The 7,506-nt window shown below is 40.3% G+C and overlaps 1 protein-coding gene across 1 annotated transcript in view; it reads left to right on the top strand.

The window, feature by feature from the left end:
- Nucleotides 1-791: 791 nt before the first annotated feature.
- The window catches only part of LOC116695156 (myosin IXB), a 64,255-nt gene continuing 57,540 nt past the window's right edge, over nt 792-7,506 (top strand). The window contains 1 exon segment of the mRNA XM_032525248.1: nt 792-1,213. The gene's annotated coding sequence lies outside the window, so the exon portion shown is untranslated.

Below are 7,506 nucleotides of genomic sequence, written 5' to 3'. Positions count from 1 at the left end.
CACTCCATTCAAGGTCTCCAAGAAGGCCACTTCCGGGTCTGGTCCGTCGAGGCCCCTGACCTTCACCGCCACCCATGTGCCATCGCACCCGCCCCTAGCGGTTCCTCCCACAGGTGGTGGTTCCATGGGACAGAGAGATAGGCGCCACGTAGCTTTTTCGGGCTGTGGCAAACCCGGCCACAAGGCGCTTACTGACGAGCCCTCCATTTGGGCCTGGCTCCAGACACGAGCCCCGGGCTTCCTCGGGGCAGGGTCACTCCATATCCCTTTTGGTGCTTCACAGGGGGTTTTGAACCATTCTTTGTCTGGCCCCTCCCCTGAGACCACTTTGCCATGGGAGACCCTACCAGGAGCACACAGCTCCAGACAACGCAGCCCTCAGGTTCATAGGGACACACAAACCTCTCCACCACAATAAGGTGATGGTTCCTGGAGAAAAAACAGTATCTACAAATAATGCTGGAATATTAAATATGTCTTATGATGCAAAATTTAGTTAAACTGCTATGGAACTGTGCCAGTGGTTGCTCCTTGCAACCAAATTTTCAACTGAAACCAAATGACAAAAACTAATTTTAAAATCCAGCTGTCATTTGTATCTACTGTAAAAACATGTTCTTACTTCAACAATGAAATTACATCTGTGTACTTCAGCAGAGGCAGAGCCTTTGTGCCACCATGTAGTACCACTGCCGTAATCCTGCAGAGGGCAATGTTCTTTAGTAAATGTCCCGGAGCAACAGGGTGCCTTCATTGTATAGAATCTGGCTTGTGCCTTTTTCCTCAACTTTTTTTTTCCACCGCCCATACTGCTTCTGTTATTTAGCTAGGCAGAGAGAAAGGAAGTACTAGCGACAGGCTAGCTGGTTAGCCGGTCTAAAACCACACAGTCTGTCAGGTCTTCTGAGTTTATTTTACGTCAGATATTGCTCTTCTTTGTTCAATATAAGAGTATAAGACGTTTTTCGGTCGGTTCATGTTGTTTCCACCCTGGTTTCAAACCTGCAAGCTCAACTCTCAACCTTTGTCTGTCGGGGACTTCACCGTTGTTAGCCTGGTTTATACAAGTCAGTCTTGGTTTATTCAAAGGATAAAGAAAACCACAAACTGAAAAGCGGAGACTTGGTTATCAATAATCTTTCACCAGTTGGTTGACTCGCGGGACATGCAATCAAGGATTACACCAAGACAATGAGAAATACAATCGCTAAAGGTAACGTTAAATACTGTTTGCCCGGGCACTTCGCTTTGTACGTGCTTGTTCTGTAATATGGCAAAGGAAATTATGCATTTGTCGAAATATTTTGTGTTTATTGTTGTCGAAGGCGTTTCGTTTTTATGGCTAACGTTATCAGGCACTGCATTGACAGAGCTTTTATAGAAAGTTATTGTGAAGCAGCTCAGTTATCATATGCGACTCGTAAAATTAACCCTTCTCTATTGAATGTAGCTAGCTAGTTTTTAACGTCCCATTTTAAGACAAAATGGAGGTTACCAGCTAACTTTCACAGCCGTCCTGGCTGACTGTAATGATAATTGTTGGTAACAACATGCCGCCTATCTGGTCATTGCTCCAGAAGCATAGCTGCATCTTCTTATGTGTGAATGTGCTGAGAATGTAGGCTTACTTGTTACAGTGCAACGTACCCAGGCCTGGTTGATATGTGACTAACCTACTTGTCAGTTGCTTTGCTGGGATCAAAAAGGCTCATTTGGATTTCAGAAAAAGCTCCACATTGTTGAGTTTTCTTTTTTGCAGACTCTTGAGTCCTTGACATAAATCCAAACCGGAATTGTCTAGAAGGGGGCAACAACTACAGTTTATCCAAATTACTAGAGTATCATAACTGTTATTATGTGCCCTCCATGGAAGTGCACAATGTCTACCCAGTACATTAGGCTACAGCCACGGTTGCCAGTTGTAGGTAGAAGTAGTATAATACCACAACAGATGAATTTAGAGAGATAGATATTGATACAGTATTTTTTATTGAGATGTGGGATAGGTATTGTTAGGGCTTTTTTTTTAAACTAATGTGATAAAGGTTAAATGCTATTAAATGTTAAGTAAAATAAAATGTATTTTTTCTCAGACACTAACAACTGCATTGCAAGCAACCAACCAACAACCTTTTGAACATATTTGACTGTCTGGCTGAGTAATATCAGCAGTGACTGCATCTACTTACTTTTCCTGACATTGCACACTAATATTAATACTGCCCACCCCTGGTTTATGTCCATAATCATGTGTAACTACTGTCACCATCAATTTTGAGGTCAACAATTAGGAGTGGGAGATGTCTGGTTGAAATCAATATCAGGATGTTGACCATATATTTTCCAATGTTGTTCAATCAAGCTGTTCTATTATTTGTCTCTACCCATTTAGTTATTATATCCACATTACTGGTGATTATTTATCAAAAATCTAATTGTGTGAATATTTTGTGAAAGCACTAGTAGTCAACTCTACAATATTGCGGCTATATTGATTTTGAGGTATCTGGTAAAAAAATATTGTGATATTTGATTTTCGCCCAGATGTAGTGATAATTTTAGAGTTGTTATAACAAACAGTAGAGTAGCACATTGGCCAAACCTTAACCGAATCTTCCACACAAGCTACAGGACCAAGCTCTTGCTACATGACAAACGTCTAGATGGTGGAAAAAGGTTGTCATGCATAGGCACTTTACTTGGAAGTTCCTCTCCTCCTCCCTGTTTCCCCTTTTCCATTTATCTGATTTACTTTGTGAACAAACATTGCTCTTCCAGTAGCCTAACTAGCAAGTCACTTCCTCATTGTAAAATAATGTATATGAATCCTTCTGTGCTTAATAAGTCACATGTTGTGACCCAGGCCGTCAGGAATGGCTTGAAATAATCTATCAGACTAGAGTGTAAAGTTACTGTCACCTCTCGGAAGGTTATGCGATGTACAGCAAATGTACTCTGTGACTCTGCAGAACAAGTCGGTGGGGAATCAACCTAAAGTGGATGGAATTAACCTTTCCTATTTCATTTTTAGTTTGTCGTTTTACAAGCAAGTGAGAGTCTATTTTATTTATAAAATTTAAATTTAATTTCTCTGCTGATGGCACTCAATAAGAACATAGAAAATAAGTATTTTCTATTTCTATACCACAAATGGATAAATAATTATACAAATCACCATAACAAAACAGACCAACAGACAAAATGTAGAACATGTGTACAAAATATTTGATGTTGAATGTTTATTACTCATTTTTTAAATCTCATAGTCCAGAATAGAGCTATTAAATATTACCATCACAAGCATCATAGAGTAATTCTGTATGTAACGATATCAGCTGCAATGAGTAGAGTGACATAAGAGGCGTGTGGAGGTGTGGTGGGTGTGTGTGGATTGTGCAGCATTTGTAAGCCCACTGGTGGTGTAGGATCTGCCAACTACTATGCTGTGGATCAAGCATCAGCATATTCAATGCAGTCACACACGGTCCCCATCTGTCATATTCGAAATCTAATTAACATCCCAATCCCTCAGAGAGAGCTTAAGAGTCAATTCTCCATTTATTAAAATGCTTCATGTCTCATAATTTAAAAAATAGTAACTATGTAGAAATGTAAAAGAGAAGAGATGTAACTGAATACCAGTCAGATATGAACACATAATTCTGTCTAAACATGTATGAATGGCATCTGAACTGAAAGCTGTAATATTATTTTTCACTTAATTATTCACTCAACAGACATGCCCCAATATCTTTGAATGATTTTAAACAGAAATACCCACAAATGAGGTTGCAAAACAGCCAATTTTATCCCATACCTCCTTGGAGTGCTTCTAAGCACTGAGGCAGTCCATAAAACGTCTCTCTACCATTTTTGAAAGAAAGGGGCCATATGGCCCCCTGCTAATGGTTGGTACTCTGCAAGCACCACTGCAGAGCTGACAGTGGAAGCGGGTGGGGGAAGGAAGACCAATTACATCTCCAGCTCAGCCTTGAGTCCTGGCGGATGTAATTGTGTAAAACAGCGGATGAAAAGATAATTGCCTCAATCATAGCTGTGCCGAAATATTTCTCAGAGGAGACTCAAGAAGAGATTCAAGGTTTTTTTTTTGACTCAGCTTTCATATTCAGCTTTATTACATTTATTTTCAACTGCTATATCTTACCATGTGATATTAAATAATAAATTCCTCACAGATAACGCTATAAATCAGTTCTATCTCAGCTAGGCATGTGTGTAAGCAGTCTACATAGTGCTCTGCTTGTTTTAGTAGGCTATGTCCATGTCTTTAGAAGTTTAGGTGTGTAGCTGTTTTGTAACATCAACCTGGGCCACATTAGAGGAACTGTCATTTCCTAATACACGTATCAAGCAAGCTGCTCTGCTGTGAAACCACAACCTCAGCCAGCAAAATAGTTTATAAAAATGTTTTTTAAATGCAACAGTAATGAAGTGTTGGGCGAAAGATGGTAATGAAATTGCAATGGCTTAATTTTGACATTGATGTCTTAGATGCCATGTGGTTGGCTACAAATGAGCATTTTGTTTTTTTTGCTGATTCAGAAGGGGTGTGGGCTGTTTGTGCGTTCTAGACAATAGAAGCAACTTTGTGGAGGTTGCAATTGATTTGTCAACCCCGTTGTCTAGAGTCTATCTTATCTTGTGTGTTTTCAGGGTCAAATGTGTTTGGTGTTTTATGAATTACTTGGAAAGTGTATTTTGTTTTACACAACTGTTTGATGAATCATGATTAGTGTGGGAAATTAGACCCACATTGGGTGCTGTAAACTATGCTACATGTCGTCAAAACCAACCACTCTGGCATTTTATTCTGGTTTTAGCCTACTGTTTAATATTTTGAAAAATCTGCCAATTCATCTGATTGGCTGTTCAGCTTGAAAATGAGAGTAAGGAAAACATAACGACTGTAAAAGGCTAACACAAGACTCCTTTCAATTTACATCTCATCTGACCAATCCAATACACAGAAGAGCTGTCAAAAAGGACGTTTGAATGTTTTATTCTGAACAACACAGGTTTGAACGATTAAAATAACTATTTTTGCACATTATGTCCATGAGATGGCAAATGTAAAACGTGATATACATAACTGACGTTACTTGTGTAGGCATATTTATTTTAACAACAACAAGTCTTTTAAAAGAGCTCTACATACCTACACCTAATCCTATACCGTAATATTTGATATAAATATAGTTATAGTCTCTCTCTCTCTCTCTCTCTGCACCGCTAAATAATTAGCCCCCTAGTAAGCAAGCTAGCTTACCAGCTAGCCGACCAACCTTTAAATTAGTAAAATGTAAGAACGTACATTTTAGTTCACACTCTTTTATCAAATCAAAGGAAAGCACTTTGCTATTGTCAGATGAGTGACAATTTTGATTTTCTGTAACCAATGTAAGATGAAGGAATGTTGGGTGGGTGAAATTAGCAAGCTAATGTTAGCTAACGAGCCAGCAACCGGTTGTTCTGTTGCTCCGCTCCCACCATAGGGAAACTTCTTTGCAGAGAGAACGGAGTTTGTTGTGGGTATCATAGCAACGTTATCTGGTTTCCCTTTTGAACAACGAATAGAGTACCATCGCCTGCTGGTATGGTGATTTATTTGCTCTTACAGAGGCACTGAATGTAGGTGGTACTTGGACCATCGACTTTAGTCTCTGCGTTGTGTTCCAGTGCTACTTTTTGCCAAGACAAAAGGTAACGACAGCCGACTGTGGCGTCTCCTCTCGTCGGCCCTCGTCGCCTTTTGTCTTGGCCAAAAATTAGCACTGGAACACCGACCGGCCGTCGGCTTGCTATGTCCAGTGTGAGTGCAGTATTAGGTTGCTGTGTTCCTCTTTAATTTTTTGCTTCCGACTAATTTAGGATGCTGATAGAACAAGAACATTGGAACAGGTTGAACCATAGCGTGGTGTAGCAGCAGAGTGAATTCTAATGAGTCCCTTAGCAGTATGCGCTTCCTCTGTGTGCAGCTGGTTGTGCTGGGGCAATGTGATGTAGGCTACCTGTGGAATGACGCAGACACCTGCAGTCCCATAGTCCTGTAGAACAGCCTCAGGCTACATTCACACACTGCGTTTTTGTTTAATAAATAATTGGCTTTTGCTATATTTATGTCTCGCGTCCACACTATCCGCTTCCTGATTACACCGGCAAGCACAGTGTATGAGAAAGATCATGTGTTATGCATGGTCAGATGTTTTATGGACAGAAATTAGTTGTGCTATTGAGCTAAAAATGCTTGTGTGGACGTGCTTGTTTTAAAACGCCCTTAAAAAATTCAAATGTAGTGATGTGGATGTAGCCTAAGTAAATTGGGGTATAAATGTTGACAAATCTGATTGCTACTATATGAGGTATAGTGAAGGGCTCATTGCCAAGGGTTTGGCAGGAAAGTCATGACATGTAGAGACTTGTTTGTATTACGTGTACACGTCTGTATCACTGTTACTTACACTGCTGCTGAAGAACACTAGGAAGGGCTAGGTTAGGTGTCATTTTGCCTTTTGTAAACCTGCGGGCTCGTTCAGGAGAGCACAATCTAAAACACTTATCACTAAGCCGTTAAAAGAGCTTTATGTACCTTACCTTCTCATCACAGATGTTGACAGCTGATTTGAATAGGCTGCACTGTGTAGAAACCGAAAGATTCCAAACAGTATATACCTCCTAAAGCAAGCTGGGTAGGTGTATTTAGAAAAAGGAGGAGAGGAATGGGAAAGAGGTCAGAAAAGAGGTATGGGACACTGGTATTTGTGAATATGTGTGTGTGTGTACAGTATGTCAGTGCTTAGTCCAAAAATGTGACAGCAATGTTCTATGGTCTGCCTTTCTGTGGCAAAAGATGGGGAGAAAAAATAGCCCTGGCTTAGAAAGCTGCTAACTGAGCCTTGCAGTGTGGATTTGCAGTGGCCTGTATTTTGTAGAGACTGGACCAGATGGAGAGTGCAAGCAAAAGAAAGTGAGTGAGCAAAGCAGTCTGTGTGAGTAGACAAGGAGAGGTAAAGAGAGGGAGAGTGGTGAGGTTTTAAAGTCATCAATTCCACAAACTCCTTGGTAACTTGGCTCTTTCAATGTGGCAAGCTGAATTAATGGGCTTTAAAAATAGACCCAGCTGTAATGATAGGGTATAAGTGAGGAAAAGGCCAACCAACTGTTTAGGGATGGCCTTCTTTTACAATGCGTTTGTTTGTTATGATTTAGTCTTCGCTCAGCCATCATTGCAAGGCCCAAATACATCAATCCAAGATGATTGGAATCAAAGCTTGATTGTGATGTGATTATGATTATACCAAATCTCCCTGTTTAGGTTTTGATTAAAGGCACAGTTATAAGCCAAGCAAAAGTTTTAACCAAAATATACAACTAAAAAATGTTCCGCAGTAGGGCTGAACAATATTGTGTTTTAGCATCAAGGTACCGTAGGCAGCAGCTGCCATTGACACAGTGATGTGCATAGTTTTGATGGGTAGTCAGTGAAGC

Source organism: Etheostoma spectabile, chromosome 9, assembly GCF_008692095.1.
Source record: "Etheostoma spectabile isolate EspeVRDwgs_2016 chromosome 9, UIUC_Espe_1.0, whole genome shotgun sequence".
NCBI classification, from domain to species: Eukaryota; Metazoa; Chordata; class Actinopteri; order Perciformes; family Percidae; genus Etheostoma; species Etheostoma spectabile.
This window is presented reverse-complemented; position numbering and strand designations above follow the sequence as displayed.